This window comes from Dipodomys ordii, unplaced genomic scaffold (genome assembly GCF_000151885.1).
Source record: "Dipodomys ordii isolate 6190 unplaced genomic scaffold, Dord_2.0 Scaffold4, whole genome shotgun sequence".
NCBI lineage: Eukaryota > Metazoa > Chordata > Mammalia > Rodentia > Heteromyidae > Dipodomys > Dipodomys ordii.
Window position 1 is genome coordinate 6230132 of NW_012267220.1, and position 17132 is coordinate 6247263.

A 17132-nucleotide genomic window follows, 5' to 3' on the forward strand; every position below is an offset into this window, starting at 1 on the left:
TGTTCCATGGATTCCTAATTTTTCCAAAACCTTCATCATAAAGGGGTGTTGGATCTTGTCGAATGCTTTTTCTGCATATATTGAGATAACCATGTGGTTCTTATTCTTGCTCCTGTTGATGTGATGAATAATATTAATTATGTGCATATATTGAACCAGCTTTGCATCCGTGAAATGAATCTTGTTTGATCTTGGTGTATGATTTTTTGGATGAATTGTTGAAGTCGATTGGCCAAAAATTTGTTGAGAAGGTTTGCATCAATGTTCATCAAAAAACGTACATTTCTTTTTAGACAATGTCACCTTGTCCCTTGCTGCTTCCAGTTTCCTCCTCCTCTCACCCCATCCATAAGTTTTATAGTTCATTTTCAAAATAGCAACCAGTGAGTACCACTGCTGTGTTTGTTCACCCTGTGTCCCTCTATTTTGGTGCCCCTCCTTACCTTCCTAAAGACAGACACACAAACAAGACAAAAAGAAAAGAAAACAAAAACAGCGAAAAGAATAAACCTCTTGTTTTTTTTGATAAATATTATTTCATTTCAGTAAAAAGAAAGGAAAACAGAAACAAAAAAGAAAAAAACCTCTTGCTTTTTTTGATAAATATTGTTTCATTTTGCTACACATTATTTTGTGTGATGAGATGCCCATAGACATTGTGCCCTTCTTCCTCTCCTGTGAGTATTCACCATTGGTCTCACTGTGTGTGAATGCCTAGTGGTCTGTATGATTTATTATGTCCCCAGTAGTTTAGACTTAGCTTTGCCTATGAAGGAAAACATGTGCTGTTTGGTTTCTCTGAGATTGGCTTACTTCACTTAATATAATTTGTTCTAGGGTCATCTATTTCCCTGAAAATGACATAATATCATTCTTTCTAATGGCTTTATAAAATTCCATTGTGTATAGGAACTACATTTTGAGGAACTCAATTTTAAAGGTGGTTTAATTTAAATAAAATGGTAATGCAAAACTTAAGTTTTAATGATAATAAAAGTCATTAAGTTTGATGTTCACATGTGATAAGTGCCCACAATAATGTGGTATGATGTTTTGCAATGACTGGAAACAAATTGATCCAATCTTTATTACCTGAAGTCATGTATGAAATGAACACTGCTAGAGCTTAAACACTACTAAAACACTACTAGAACTTAAATCCAAACTTCCAAATCATACTGACTCTGGGAAGAGCTTAGGAATTTGCATATGTTAGCAGCATTATAGAGGAGCTTAGTCAAACACAGAATTCTCTTCCCAATGTCAGCTTTTTCAGGAGAGGTTACCCCAAACTATGATTCTATCCCAAGTAAACGCCAAGTAAATTAGACATTTGCTTCACTTTTCTTTATATTACCTCTGTACTTGACATTTTATTTATGTGTATTTACACCTTCAAACTTTGTTTTTCATTACCACCATAAACCTTGTGGGAGTAATAACTTCCCATTTTTTTCTTCTCTATCTTAAATGAACATGGTAGATTGAATTGGGTAGGAATTCATTTTGTAGGGTGATTACTATATTCTTTTGCTATCTCAAGACATGCAAAACCATTTTAAATGTTAATATTTATGCTTTGTTATTTCTGTTTGCTTCCACTTTTATGAATTTGATATATTGAATATACATTACAGTAGTTTAAAACCAGAAAAAGAATACTTAAAGCATTCATTTAAAATCCATCTCATTTTCACTTTCCATAAAGATTTCAGTCCACTCATTGCTTTGTGCTGGTATGCTAGCATTGGTTGAATAAGACAATATGGTCCAGGCATGATTTTAAATTCTCTAAAATTACAGAGAAAAATCAGATATAGTAGTTTTCGATTAAATTTTCACAAACAAATTAAAATCAGGCTTGGTATAACAGAATAGGGGTTTAGGAAAATATAGTATATGGCAAGGGAGGAGTAAGGCAAAAGAAATTACCTGAAAAATCCACCTTTTTTAAAAAAAAATAAATTCAGAATTCCAAGATAGATTTCTGGAAAGAAAATATTTTGATGATTTATTTTAGAGTCAATTTAAATACATCTCACATTTTCATCTCCTGGGCTTATGATGGAACTAAATATTTAACTAATTACACCCATACATAATTTCTAGATGCATACTGTGTATAATGGTGCTGCTCTGGCTGGCAAGGCCTGATTCACAGGGAGATAAGAGGACTGTTTTCTGAATTTGGAGACTGAGGCTGTTTGTCCAGCTGTGCAGAATTCATGATCCGCTTCTGGGGGGAGAAGTAAAGTGGGGGTCATACTGACTGCTGTTTTGAAATCTTTCAATCATTTAAATTGTTTTTACTTTTAATAATATTGTGTGTGTACATAAAAACACACCATCCATGTCTCTAAAATGTTTCATCTTGTATCATTTTACTGAAATAAGGTATAATGACGCTGCTTGTAATTTTGAATATATTTCATCATCAGACATAATTTAAGTGACAAGCTAACACTACTTTGGGAAAGTGGTTTGCTTTGTTAAGATGTTAGCATATCAGTTAATGTATTGAGAAGGAAATGGATGTTCAAAAGTCTGACTCTAGGCCTTAGACTGGGAAAATGAGGACTTGATTCTCAATACATTGTGTAGACCCAGAAAGGAAAAGTGTAAAAATGCATATTCATGAATATGCCCAGTTTTGTGCCTGGAATACTGATGTGTCATTTCCCTTCCCCTCCCCAATTTAGAAAAAATGTATAAACAAGATGCAGGACACCAAAATCAAATATCATGGGGGAAGAACATACAAAAGCAACAAAAAAATCATATAGTACATTATAAACACATGAAAAACTACAGCGAGAAAGATAAAACCTCTTGTGTCCCTAACGGGGTTCGTCAAAATGATGAAATAAGGACACAGGCTGACCCATTGTAACAATGAGATGTACAAGACACTATGTTGAAGACCAAGTTTACAACTTGGAGGGGGAGAGGGGGAGAAGTTAGGGATGAGGGGAGGGAAGGGATGGTAGGGGAAAAACAAAGGAGGAGGTAACAATGTCGATAGGAAATGCACTCATTACCTTGCTCATGTAACTGTAACCCCTCTGTACAGTATTTTTACCATAAAAATATATAATAAAAAAGAATACTGATGTGTCAAAATGAAGACACTCAGCTGAAAATCAGACTTAATCATTGTTCTTCCTTGAATCTGAAACCTGAGACCAAAACTACAAATCCATATTTAGGCTCAATAAGTGAGTACATATAGGTCCTCAAAAGTCAGTCATTTCTTCAAAATATTATGTGGTTGTAGGTAAAGTGTTTTTGTTATTTGTCCAGCTGAGGCATAGTATCCATGCATGTGAGTTGAGCTTGGAGTTCCGATTTCAGCTTTGACCAACAGATTTTCTAAATGAAGAGAAAAGCTCATCTTTTAGATATAATCACCCAATTTAGACAGAAAATGGACAATAATCATTTCTATTAAAGAGCAAAATAAGGTAAGTATTCTTTAGTTACTGATGATATGTCATTGGCCTCTTTAAAGAATAAGCATCGAACACCTTGCTCCTTGGCGAAAAACAATGATGAAATAAGTGATTTCTAATCAAATTGCTCTGGACGGTGTGAATGATGGCAATTTTGAAAGATGACTTGATTTTGAAACCACTTAAATTTTATTCCTCCAAATTGAAATTGTATATATAATCCATAATGTAGGATTTCTTTCAACTCAAGGGGAAGGGAAAAAAAATCATTTAACAAGGGATACAGGTGGACCCATTGCAACAATGAGATGTACAAGTCGCTATGTCGAAAAACGAACTTTACAACTTTGGTGGGGGGTGGGGGGGAGGATTGGGTGGGAGGAGGGAGGAGTATGGGAAAGGATGGGAAGGGGAAACAAAGAGGAGGCAACAATGTTTGATAAGAAATGTACTCGTTATCTTGCCCAAGTAATTGTAACTCCTCTGTATGGTATTCTCACAATAAAAAAAGTTTTCTTCATTTATTTGAAGCTAATACATATAAATGAATATCAACAGATATGGTTTAATGTGAGAAGCCAGGGTACATTTTTAAAAATGTTTTTATTGTAAAAATACTGTACAGAGGGGTTACAGTTACATGAGCAAGGTCATGAGTACATTTTCTATCAAGCATTGTTACCTCCTTTGTTTGTCCCCTACCATCCTTTCCCTCCCACATCCCAGCTACACTTCCCCCTCTTCCCTCTCCCCTCCCCATCTAAATTGTAAGGTTCATTTTGGAACTTGGTGTCTTCTACATCTCATTGTTACAATGGGTCAACCTATATCCCTATTTAAGCCTAATGTTTTTTCCCTTCCCCTCCCCAAGCTAGAGAAGTATATATACAAGGTGTAGGGCACTGTCATCAAATACAGTGAAAACAGGGGATATACCATGGGGGAGGAACATACAAAGAAACAAAAAAAAGTCACACAGTACATTTTTTATAAATAGGTTAGGAACAATAACAAGAAAGAAAAATACACTTGTGCCCCTATCTTGGGGTTAATATCACTTAACATCATCTTATATGATCTTATGTACATAGCTTTTGACATTTTCTGCTTGTCCCAGACATATACTAGTTATTGCAAATAAGGGAAACCATAGGATCTATGTTTCTTTGAGCCTGGCTTCCTTCAATTAATACAATTTTTTCCAAGTCTTTCCATTTCCTAACAAATGGGGTGAGGTCAATCTTTCTGATAGAGGTATAGAATTCCAGTGTGTGTGTGTGTGTGTGTGTGTGTGTGTGTGTGTGTGTTTGTATCTCACATTTTCTTGATCCATTCATCTACTGAGGGGCATCTGGGTTGGCTCCATATCTTAGCTTAAATAATGGTGCAATAAACATAGTTGTGCTGGTAGCTTTAGTATTAAGGTCTTGTTTGTGATCATTTGGGTAAATACCCAAAAGTGGGAGTGCTGGGTCATAGGGGAGCTCTATCTGGAGTCTTTTTTTGGTGGGGAAGGGGTCTAGTAGTGCGGCCTGAACTCTGGGCCTGGGCGCTGTCCCTCAGCTCTTCAGCTCAAGGCTAGCACTCTACCACTTGAGCCACAGTGCAACTTCTGGCTTTTTTCTTTTTGCATATGTGGTGCTGAGGAATCGAACCCAGGGCCTCATGCATGCAAGGCAGGTGCTCTACCACTGAGCCATCTTCCCAGCCTCTATGTGTTGTCTTTTGAGGAACCTCCATACTACTTTCCAAAGTGGTTGAACAAGTTTACACTCCCACCAACAATGCGGTAGGGTTCCCTTCTGTCCCCTCCAGCATCTGTTGTTATTAGAGTTCTTGATTATAGCCATTCTAACTGGGGTGATGTGGAATCAATCTCAATGTTGTTTTGATTTGCATTTCTTTTATGGCTAGGGAGGTTGAGCATTTCTTCATGTGTCTATTGGCCATTCTTCTTTCCTCTTCAGAGAAGTTTCTGTGTAAGTCTTTAGCCCACTTATTTATCAGGCAGTTATTTATTTGAGCATTTGTTGTTAGGAGATTTAGTTTTTTGGGTTCTAAATATATTTTAGATATGAGACCCTTATCGGATGTATGGCTAGTGAAGTTCTTCTCCCAATCTGTGGGCTTTCTACTGATCTTGCTAGCTATGTCCTTTGCCATGCAGAAGCTCTGCAGCTTCATGCAATGCCATTTGTCCAACCTTTCTTTGATTTGTTGTGTTTCTGGGTCTCTATTAAAAAATTTTCAGCCTGTGCCAAGGAGACCAAGCGTTTCTCCTATTCCTTCCTGTAATGTTTTCAGAGTGTCTGCTTTGACTCCAAGGTCTTTGATCCATTTGGAGTTGATTCTGTTGCAGGGTGATATATAAGGATCTAGCTTTAGTTTTCTACAAGTAGTTAACCAATTTTTCCAGCACTATTTACTGAAGTGGCTGCCTTTCTTCCATTCTATTTTTTTAGCTCCCTTATCAAAGATTAGATGGCTATAGATCTGTGGGTTCATTTCTGGGTCTTATTTCTGTTCTATTGGTTCTTGTGCCAGTACCAAGCTCTTTTGATTATTATAGTTTTGTAGTAGAGTTTGAAATTTGGTATTGATATTCCTCTAGCCCTGTTCTTTCTGTTAAGAATCATTTTTGCTATTTGGGGTCTTTTATTGTTCCATATAAATTTTTGGATTGCCTCTTCTATTTCCTTGAAGAATGAGGTTGGAATATTGATGGGTATTGCATTGAATTTGTAGATAGCCTTGGGAAGTATTGCCATTTTCACGATGTTGATCCTTCCAAACCAGGAACATGGGAAGTTTTTTCACTTTCTAAGTTCTGCTTTGATTTCCTTTTTCAGGTTTTAAAGTTTTCATTATAGAGGTCCCAAGGCACAATTTTTAAGAACTAGAAATAAAAAATTTATAATAATCTAATTGAGAAAAGGGTCAGAGACCCTCCATTAATCATTGCTTTTGAGAAACTTAAGAATTTAAACAGTTATCCGTTTAAACAGTTATCTTACTAGGTAAGAGGTTATGCTACGTCAGTTTAGATTAATAATAAGAAAAAAATGGAGAATGGAGACCTTTAGTGTTTCTCTTTCAACAGGAGGCAAATGGCCACGTGATTGAAGGAAGCAAAGGGAAGTACAAATGGGACAGATTTAGAACTCAGTAGCTGGCCTAGCACAAAAATCTCACCTTGAGCAGGACCCAGGGCCTTCTGGGTTAAGACTGCTACCCTTGAATGGTCTGTAGATTGACTTGGATCAGATGGCATCTAGGTGAGATCTGTATCTGGGTGTGTAATACTCTGGTCTTGACTTTTGAGTAGACTCCCGTGTCAGGCAGGCTGCAGCCACCGCGGGCATTAGGTAATGCTTTGTTTTGCAGTCATCTCAGAGACTGGGCTTTGGGACAGCTAGGCATGATCCTGCCTAGGTAGCATGTCTGTGTCATCACTCATTTAGCTCTAGGAGATGTATTGCAGAGTCACACTGACAGTGTGGAGGATGGAGAAGCCTCTTTGGATCTTCCTCAAGGGTATACAGCCTAGGGAATTTGAAGTCTGTGCCTGACGTGTAGTGAATCTCCAGTGTCAAAGCATTAGCTCGGCATGCAGTGTGGCTTTGCCAGAGCAAAGGAAGGGAAGCGAAGATACCTGGTTAAAGGGAAGGTGTATATTCACAGTGTCAGGGTTTTCCATAGTGAGGAAGATTGTGAGGGAATGAGTCAGTGATTTTGCTCAGGCAAAGCAATAGGAATAAGAAGATATATGGCCCCGTCCTGTAATTCAAAACAAGCATTTACAGATTGGAAGTCATCGCGGTTAAAATAAGGAGAAAATGAGGTTTGAAAAACATAAGTTTAAGGGGAATGTAAACAGTTCCCTGCTGGGTGCTAATGGGGGACCCCAAAATGAAAACAGATGTTGTGGAGGCCTGGTAATGAATTAGAAAGACAAGAAGGAAGCACAGTTGAGTTAAATATGGCTTAGGAACTGGTATGTACTAAGAGGCTTACAAGTTCACGAGAGTGTCGGAGAGGAGAGGAATATTTTGTTCCTCTGGGGACAATGGAGAGAGGAGACTCCACGCTGTGGTCTACTTGAATTCTATCTCTGAGCAAACTATTGATCAGAGTACACCGGAGCACAAGCAAGAGGCAAGGCGAAGTTACCTGTGGGTGGAGAAACAGCAAAGAATAAAAGACATGATTCCGCAAACTCAATTGCTACTGCTCGAGAATCATCAAGTTCTGTACACTTAAATATATGTCCAGTGTTTTACGTGTCAATCATATCCCAATAAAGTGGCTGGAAAGGGAATTTTTCAGGTATTTCAGCTTTGTTCTTTTTTAAAAAAAATCAGTTTGTGACACGTAGAATAGATTTTTCCTGTATCTGATACCATGAAAAGGAATGACTCATGGATGTGATCTGTATAGAAGATGAAATAAGGCATTGCTTTATCCACTAGTTGATCTGGAAACAGTAGAGATTTCCTTTTTGAGGATGAAGCAACAAGCTGTCAAGGACACTGCACTGTTGAGATTAATGTAGTCTCACTGAGGAGCCAGGTAAGACGCAGGAGAAGAGATCAGAAGCTGGGTGGGGGAAGGGGAAAGAGGCAGTAATTCAGGGTGTGGTGTTTCTCCTATGTGAACTGCGTGGAGTTCAGAAGTGGCTAAGTTGACACAAGAACTAGAAATATGAAAAGGAAGGGAAATTGACAAAAGTTGGATGGCATAGATAATCATAAGTAGTATGTGCTTCAAAAACCATTGAAAGTTCTTGAGTGTATTCATCATAAATTCAAAATTATGTGCAGGTGTGAGAAGAACATAAGGAAGCCAGGGGAGATTGTGTTTGGAAGTGAGGATCATGTATACATAAATATATAAGAATTTAGGTATATACTTATCCTCTAACATTATATTAAATTAAATTAATATGTACACATGTATATACATATGTATATGTATATATATACATATGACTGTATATATTTAACTTGACTTAAACCAGACACAATGTATATATGCACCAAACATTACCTGGTACCCCAGAAGTAGTAAAAATTTTGCGTATCAGATTATAATAAATTTTAATCTTAAGTTTACAAGTTAAAAACGAGTGAAATCTGAAAAAAGGATTAATATCTGACATAGAATTCTCAAACTTGGTTTCTTTCGTAATGTAAGGAGTATACATGAAAGACAACTATTAGGAAGGCATCAAGGATCATTTTTACTGATGTGTTTGTTTGTATTCTATTTCCTTCCTCTTTCTGTTGCCTGACCATCCTACCTATATGTGCATGCGTGTTGACATAAATTTCTGCATGTTTTTGTTCATGGAACACTTACATGGTTACAGTCATCCTGCTTGGAAGTGACTAGGGAAGAGAAGGCAGCTTTGTCTCTGTCCTGAAAATGCTCCGCAGAAGCTCCCTTTGTTGGGTAATTATTAAGGAGAGTTTCAAGGAGCCTTGGGAGCTCTCATTCTCTCAGTGCCTGCCCCCACCTTCGCAGAAAGAGAAATTTCCTACCCTTGTACTTTTTCTGTCTGGCAATTTGGAAAGCTTCATATGGGGTTTGATGTTTTCCACTCTCAGTACCTTAGGCTGGCGGGAAATACCTTGATACATTTCCAGCTAATACTTTGTGGCTCTAAGGCATATCTTAAAAATGAATTGGTTTTTACTCTTCCTAGCAGTGTCCTGCTCTGTGTTCTCACGTGTCTGTCAAGCTAGACTTTGGATATCTCCAAAAACAATTGCACTGTCATAGCAATCCTGGATCTATGTAAATATAAATAAATATGTAAATATGCACATATGTATTGATGTATACTTCTAATGAATTTGCTGATATAGACATTATATATAATATACTAGAATGTATTGCATATTATACAAACTCAATAACAAATGAATATACAGTGGTTTTGTTGTAAATTCTGTATAGTTAACTGATTCTCATAGGACATTCTTGTTGAATTTTTGGCAAAATTTACAACATATGCAAACATTACGTCAATTAGTGGGTAGACACCAATTGAATGTTGTTGATTTTTTTTTTTTTTTGCCAGTTGTAGAGCTTGAACTCAGGGCCTGGGCACTGTCCTTGAGATTTATTGCTCATCCACTTTGAATCACAGTGCCACTTCTGGTTTTCTGGTTAATTGGAAATAACAGTCTCCTGAACTTTTCTACCAATGCTGGCTTTGAACCTTGAGCCTCTGATCTCAGCCTCCTGAGTAGCTAAGATTATAGGCATGAGCCATGGGTACCCAATAGTAATTGATATTTTTGTTTATGCCAATAAGCAAGATGAAAATGAACTGGTCTAAAATCTGACATCTGTTGGAGCTTCATTTATCAGTCTCTGGAATGAAGGGCTTTTTTTTTTTTTAAAAAAAAACACTACATAACAGTTTTTAAAAAATATATTGGCAGGTTATTTACTCACACTTTTGTGCATTTTGACAGCATAGTGGCTGTAGGCACAACTTTTAAGTTACATCTATGTTATAAAGATACTTTTCTTCAGATTGTGTCTTGATATCAGTACAACAATAAAAACAACAACAACAAAATCAAAAAAATCAAGGCCTGATTTGCAGCATTGCTGATATCCAGTAAACACTGCCCAAGGTTTCTCCAGAGGAGACAGTAGCTAACCATTAGACTGTCTATCCACCAAACAGAACCAATAAACATCTGTAGCCTCAAATCCAAGAATCATGGCGGGATGTCGTGGAACCATTAGGAGATGAGATTTTGAGCACTTTTATCTTCTAAAGTAATTTAATTATACACACACACAAGTTCATCATAACAAAGTCTATTTAATGACTAGCTTTCAAAATGTCTGGAGACTTAAGTTCTCTGTTACATGCAGTCTGGATTGTCTAACACCACCACCTCTGTGTCTTTTTTGTCAACATCAAGCAAATAGAGAATATTATTTTGAGGGAAAAAATAATAATTCACCCAATGTAGCACATCAGTATTACTTTTTATACACCAGTGACTATTAAGTGTCATTATGTTCTCCACTTAAAAGACTTCAGAAATAGGTAACTTTATTCTTTCTGAAATGTGTTAAACTCAGTGATATTTATAATAGAATATTCTATCTATAGTATTAAAGTTCTATAAGAATAATTAATCACAGAAAAATTCCACACCATTCCCATGTTGAACATTTTCTGTGCTTAATAGACTCATGCTGTTTTTAGGTCACATTTATTTTTGTGTGTGTTCATAAAACTATCAGTGGATAAAATTTGTTTATTATATTTTAATGTTCATTTATTTTTCTTCCATTAAGATTGCTTCCTCTCTTAGGAATTGCAATCCTTATTTCTACCCCCTAGAATATTTGCCCCCTAGTCTTATTTCCATGGTCCTTTTCTCCCAATTTTGCTCTAAGATTTCAAGATCAGTTTGTCATTCTGTCAGCACATGCATCTTAGTTTCACATTAATGTTAACCAATCTGGTCACTATTAATGGTAAAAGTAATCATAATATACTTTGCTTTGGTACAATTTTAAGCAGAAAACTCATGGAAATAATAGCATAATTCATATGGAGAAATCTGGTCCTAGAGGTTTCTGGAGCCAGAGCTGCTGGTAAGAGTTCAAGAAGTTGTTTTTCCCCCCTTCCTTCCTTCCTTCCTTCCTTCCTTCCTTCCTTCCTTCCTTCCTTCCTTCCTTCCTTCCTTCCTTCCTTCCTTCCTTCCTTCCTTTCTTAGTTCCTTCCTTCCTTTCTCCTCTCTCCTCCCTTCCCTTCCTTTTCCCTCCCTTCCTCTCCCCTCTTCTCCTTTACTTTGTAGTGAGAATTAAAGTCAAGGTCTCATGCTTGCTAGAAAAAGCTCCACCACTGAGCTATGGCTTGGTTCTTTTGCTGTGTGTTTCTTTTGTAGCATCTGCTAGGGTCAGATATGTTTCACCTTGGCTGGGTTCAAACGACAGTCTTTCTCCCTCGGCTTACTATGTAGCAGGGATTACAGGTGGGTTCCACCATGGCACCTTCTTAAAAAAATGAAAATCTTGAAAGTAATGATCTTTTTATTTGAAGAAGGGAGTTGATAGTATTAAACACTTCAATGCCTTCAGAAGCACAAAACTTTCTCTTGACCCCTGTTCTTTGTCTATAAAACTTAAAGCTTACGCGTGTGCTTTGGAGATGGATGGAGATGTACTGAAGTGCTGGTTTCCCATGGTATTGTATGCCACATTAAAAAAATTCTTTATTTTGCAGATAGAGGTAAATGGCTGGACCTGAGATGTAGAACTCCTGAAGTTCAGGCTTGGTGTCTCAATCCTCCAGGTTCACAGTTACCTGAACCACTAAATAAGGCAAAAGAATTAAACAATTATTTTGAGGTGTTTTTTTTTGGTCTGTGATGCTATCATAATTTATAAGATGAAAAAGAATATAACATTTTTTCAAATATGACTTTATTCCTAATCTTATAAGTTATAGATATAAAGTAAGAACTTAATCATTCCTTCTCTCTAATTTTTATATATTTTAGTTAAAACTTCAGTGATTGATAATAAAAGTCAATTTGGTAGTTAAGCATCATTATTACAAGTTTATCATGACTTTGCATCTTATGTAAGTTGTATACTTTTTCTGTTACCTAATATCTATGTATGTGTTCTCTGTCTTAAATATAAAAGCTTCCTTTGGTTATCTTAGGATCTATATGTAGTCAGAGCAATAAAAGGAAATTAAAATGCACATACAGAAATGTACTGTGAATAAAATCTTATTATAACAAAAATCTATGCATTCATCAGCTAGGAATAGAGAGGTGAACGTATTGAAATATAATTAGTGGACTTCAAGTAATGTAGAGTAAATGACTCTCTTTTGAAAAGTTCAATCTACAGAAACAAATTCAGTTGTTAATTAAAATCAGTGAACATAGCAACTGCGGCTTGATAGTTAAGCAACTAAGACAAGGAAGGAGAAAAAAAAGGTGTAACTTACGCTGAAGTATGGAGGAAAGGAGAAGCTGAGGTTTTAGTGTATTTTGATTGTCACAGCAGAGTCTACTTCACAGCCACTATTGCCTTGGAAATTCTCGTAGTGTCAATTTCTCTTCCTTCCTTTGAAAAGGATGGAAGCAAATCATTAATTAGTATAATGCATTCTTACCACTAGCTAAGGTAATGACAGGTGTGTTTTTCTGAAGATTTAGTGAAACATAATTAATTGAATTTGATTTTGTTATAGAATGACAAATCAAACAAATGAGGAAACATAGTTGGTAGCATTTTGACTTTTAGCTATTCAGAAGACAAATAATGTAACTTTCTAGGAGTTGACTTTCTTCAATAGTGTAGTGTCAATTATTATGTAAGTTAAAAATGTATTAATAGACTACATCCTTTATCATCTTTACTTAGACTAGACATACATACTCTTAGTATTAAGGAGGAGCACAAAGAGTGGTTGCTGCTCCAATTGAAATTGTGGGACACAATGTACAGAAACTATGTATTTAGGTTGCACGTTATGAAATTTGGTTTCAACACTCTGACTTCATGATATACCAACAAGAGTGTTCTTAGGTGTCCTGAAAAACAAGCTTCTGTTTTTACTTTAAATCTTTAATTTTTTAAATCTCTCACCCCCACACCCACCCTTCCTCCAGTTTGTCTTCTAATTACCTTGTGATTATAAATTCTGCTAGTGTATATTGTAATAAAAATCACCAAGGAGTCCATGGAATTTTTGTAACTTTACCTTCGAAATCCATTGAACTGAAATAGTTGTGTGTGTGTGTGTGTGTGTGTGTGTGTGTGTGTGTGTGTATTGAGCCTATATATGCATTATTCATCACTGTGTTTGGCTATGAGGATACTGCCATTGTCTAGACACAAGTCCTGCCTACGTGGAAATGGGATGTAACAAGTCACAGTAGAAAAGGCTGCTCATGAGGGCTTGGCAGAAGAGCCTAAAACAGTACTGAGTACTAGAGAAGACACAAGATGCTACAGAGAAAGCTTTCTGGAGGAAACGACAAACTCAAGGGAAGAATGAGCCTGAAGAAAAAGCAAGAGTTACAAATCGCTGTGAAGGACAATGAGGACCCGGGAACTGCATTCTCAGATCAACTGAGATTTGAAGGAAGAACAAAATCCAGTACAGGAATGGAAAGGAGCTGCGGAGTGAAACTAGAGCCGTAGGTGACGCAAAGCTTGGTATATTTCTCTTAGAAATGAGACTTCATATTATAGCCAATAGGAAGCTATTAGAAAATACAAAGCAGGGGGCTAACATAATCATAATTGCATTATGTAAATGGGGATATTAAAATGATAATTTTCTGTTTATGTTTTTGTTGAAGTTTCAAGGATATACATATCAAATTCTCTGTGGAGTAGACCATCTAAGAAAGATCTGCAAAGGGCATTTCTGTCTAGGGAGGTTGCGAATTTCAGCTGATCACTTACTTCCAGAATGTAACAGTTGGTGGAGACAAAGACACATAGAAATGAGACATTGGAGAGATTATTTATTTATTTATTAGTTTGTTTGATGGCATTCATAGTTGTACTCAGACCGTCAAATTCTCTCCGCTTGCTTCCTCAGCTGGCACTGTACCACTTGAGCCAGGTCTCTAGCCTTCCTTTTGTTGATTATTTTGGCGTCTGACTTTCAGACTGGCTTGCCTTTGGCCTTGGCCTTCTAGAAGCCAGGGTTATACTTAGGTACACAGGTGCTTGGCAGAGAGATGGCTGATGAGGAAATAAATTTGCCACCTTTCTCTTCAAGAGAGTTCTGGTTCCCAGGGGAATATATCTAGCTATAGTAGCCTGAGGCAATGGTATGGGTTTTTATGTCCATGTGTCCATACCTCATCAATTTGATTTGTATATGTATGTATGTATGTGTATGTGTGTGTGTATTAGTGACAAATGTGTGTTTGTGTAAGAAAGAGAGTGTGATAGAAAAAGAGGTGAGAAACCAAACAAATAACTTTGGAAGTATTTTCTTGGAATAGATTTTGTTTAGCTGACTTTATCAGACTGATGCCTAGCCAAGGACCAATGAGACACAAAAGTAAGCAGGTGGCTATAAGAAGATACTAGGCTCCATGAAGAGAATTTTCCTATTCCCTCATTTCTTCTTCTTTTCTCCACTCCAATCACAGGGATTGTGGGAACCACAGAGATATTAGGGAGTCAGGAGTTCTGGGGTGTGCTTGCAAAGATGTATTTTAATTTCCTCTTAATAGTAGCAGTTTTCCATGTTGACAAACTACCTTATGTGTGCAACCCAAAGGAAGAAAGAGTTACTTTGCATCATGCTTACAGAGGCTTCGGTCCCTCATAGTGGGGAGGGTGTGGTGATGCACAGGAGTTTATATCATGCAGGCCAGGAAGCAGAGAGAAAGTTGCCAAAGTCAGCTGTATTTCTTCTTTGTCTCCTTATATTCAATCAGAATCTGCAGCTTATGGGAGAATGGTGTCTTCTCAACTTCCTTAGGTAATTCTCTCTGGAACTATCCTGACAGACACATCCAGAAGTATGCTTTACTAACCTCCTAGGCAGCTCTTGTCACAATCATGCTGACAATTAGGATTAGCCATCACAATCCAGCAGTTTAATTGGGAGGGCTTGTTAAGGTCATACCACTGAGAAGGGACCACAGGTGATTTTCTGTGGGTTGGATTGCTGATCCATGCATTCCTTTAGTTTGGTCACAGGTCTACAAAGAGAACATCTCATAGAATGAGTTTGTTTGTTTATTTATTTTTGTTTTGAACCGTTGACAGGAGCTGTATGCAATAGATGAAACTCATCCTAGATGAAATATACCTTGCTTTTAAATAAAAATCTAAAATTTCATTTTAGAAGACTAGTATGGTTGATAAACTAATAGGCACTGAACATAGTCAATATTCATTTTTTCTCAACTTATTTTCTTCTCTAGTGGCCATTTATGTTTCTTTTTGTTATTCTTCCTTGAGAAGCCCTATTTACTGCTTAGAGTTTAAGTGCTACATTAAGACTGTTCCATCTACTGAGGATTTCAATGTAGCAATACATCTCCAATCTTTAGAATCCTGTTGACACTTATGTGGCCTGGGCCATTTTATAGATGCCTGAATTTCTGATTCTGTATTTGTAAAATGGGAATTAACAATGCATATCTCCTAAAGTGGTTGTGGGTATTTCTTATTGGAACATAATACGTACTTTATAAATGCAAATTATAATAATGATGAAGAGGAAAGAGGAGGAGGAGGAGGAGGACAACTATGAATCTAGGAACAGGGGTTGAAGAATTTAGCAAACCATTCATAAATTTCTTTGTTCTGGGACTGGTTTATAATTAGAATAATAAGCCTGATATTTTAATCCTTAAACTTCTACAGAGTAAAAAGTCATGTATCTATTTGATTAGAATGAGAATACTTACATTATTTCATCTCCTACTTGACATTGTTTCCCTTTTACTACAGAATTTAATTTTAAAACACGTGACTTTTATGAGAAGTCATACTAACTTGCCCATTTTTCAAAATTAAAAATTGGATAATAATAATAGGCCCTTCAAAATCTCTCAACCACTTCTGAAGGATCAAGTCAATGCTTTACTTTATAACCTCCATTGTGAAATTGGCTTCAACCTGACTTTACAATTTAACTTCTTCTTATGTTGATCTCTGAAATCCAGGTTGTTCTCGGAGTGCTTTATGGGTTTCATATCTTTGTTGAAAGTTTAACCCAAACTTCTCTGATAAGAATGACCTTACAGAGCCAGGTGCTAGTGGCTCATGCCTGTAATCCTAGCTACTTAGGAAGTCTGAAATCTGAAGATTAAGATTTGAAGCTAGCCAGGCCAAGAAAGTCCACAAAACTCTCATTTCCCATTAATCACCAAAAGCTGGAAGTTGAGATGTGGCTCAAATGGTGGAGTGCTAGCCCTGAGGAAAAAAGCCTAGGGACAGTGTCCAAGACCTGAGTTTAGGCAGGCCCCATGACCAGGATAAAACAAAACAAAGAATGATAAGACAAAAAAGAATGAAACAAAACTAAACAAGAAGAATTACCTGTCATTTTTTTCTGTTCTGAACTGATTCCTTGTTTCTAGTTCCAGATTTGTTCTCTTGAAACTGCACCTCCAAGTGCCATCAGAATGAGTTTTATAAACGCAACTTAAAAATTCAAAAGCAGTAAATTTATCATATCGGTCTCTATTAAAATCCCCTAAATAGTTGTTAGTTTCTTATGGAATAAATTCAGAGTCCTCATTGTGGCTTACAATATTCTTCATTTTTCTGGAGTCAGCTCTCTTTGAGTTGGCCATGTTGAATCATTCTAGCTGTTGTAGATGCTGCTTTCTCTACTTCTATGGTCTTCCATATTCCTCTTCTGGCTTCTGTTCATGCTTCAACTTCTATTTAACTCCTTCCTCAGGGCTTCAAAATAAAAAAAAATCTACTTAGAGTTTCGATTAAATTTCATAATTGTCTTTTGAAGTGGGTCTTACCCTCTCCATATCTGTGTTATGGATGTATTAAAGATGTGACAATTATATTCAGATATAAGCGAAAGGTCCAGAATGCATAAATTGCAGAAAACCCTGAGTTTCTTGCTGTTTATAATAATTCCATCTTATATGACAAACAGTTGAAGGGAAAAGGTTCATTTAGCAAGAG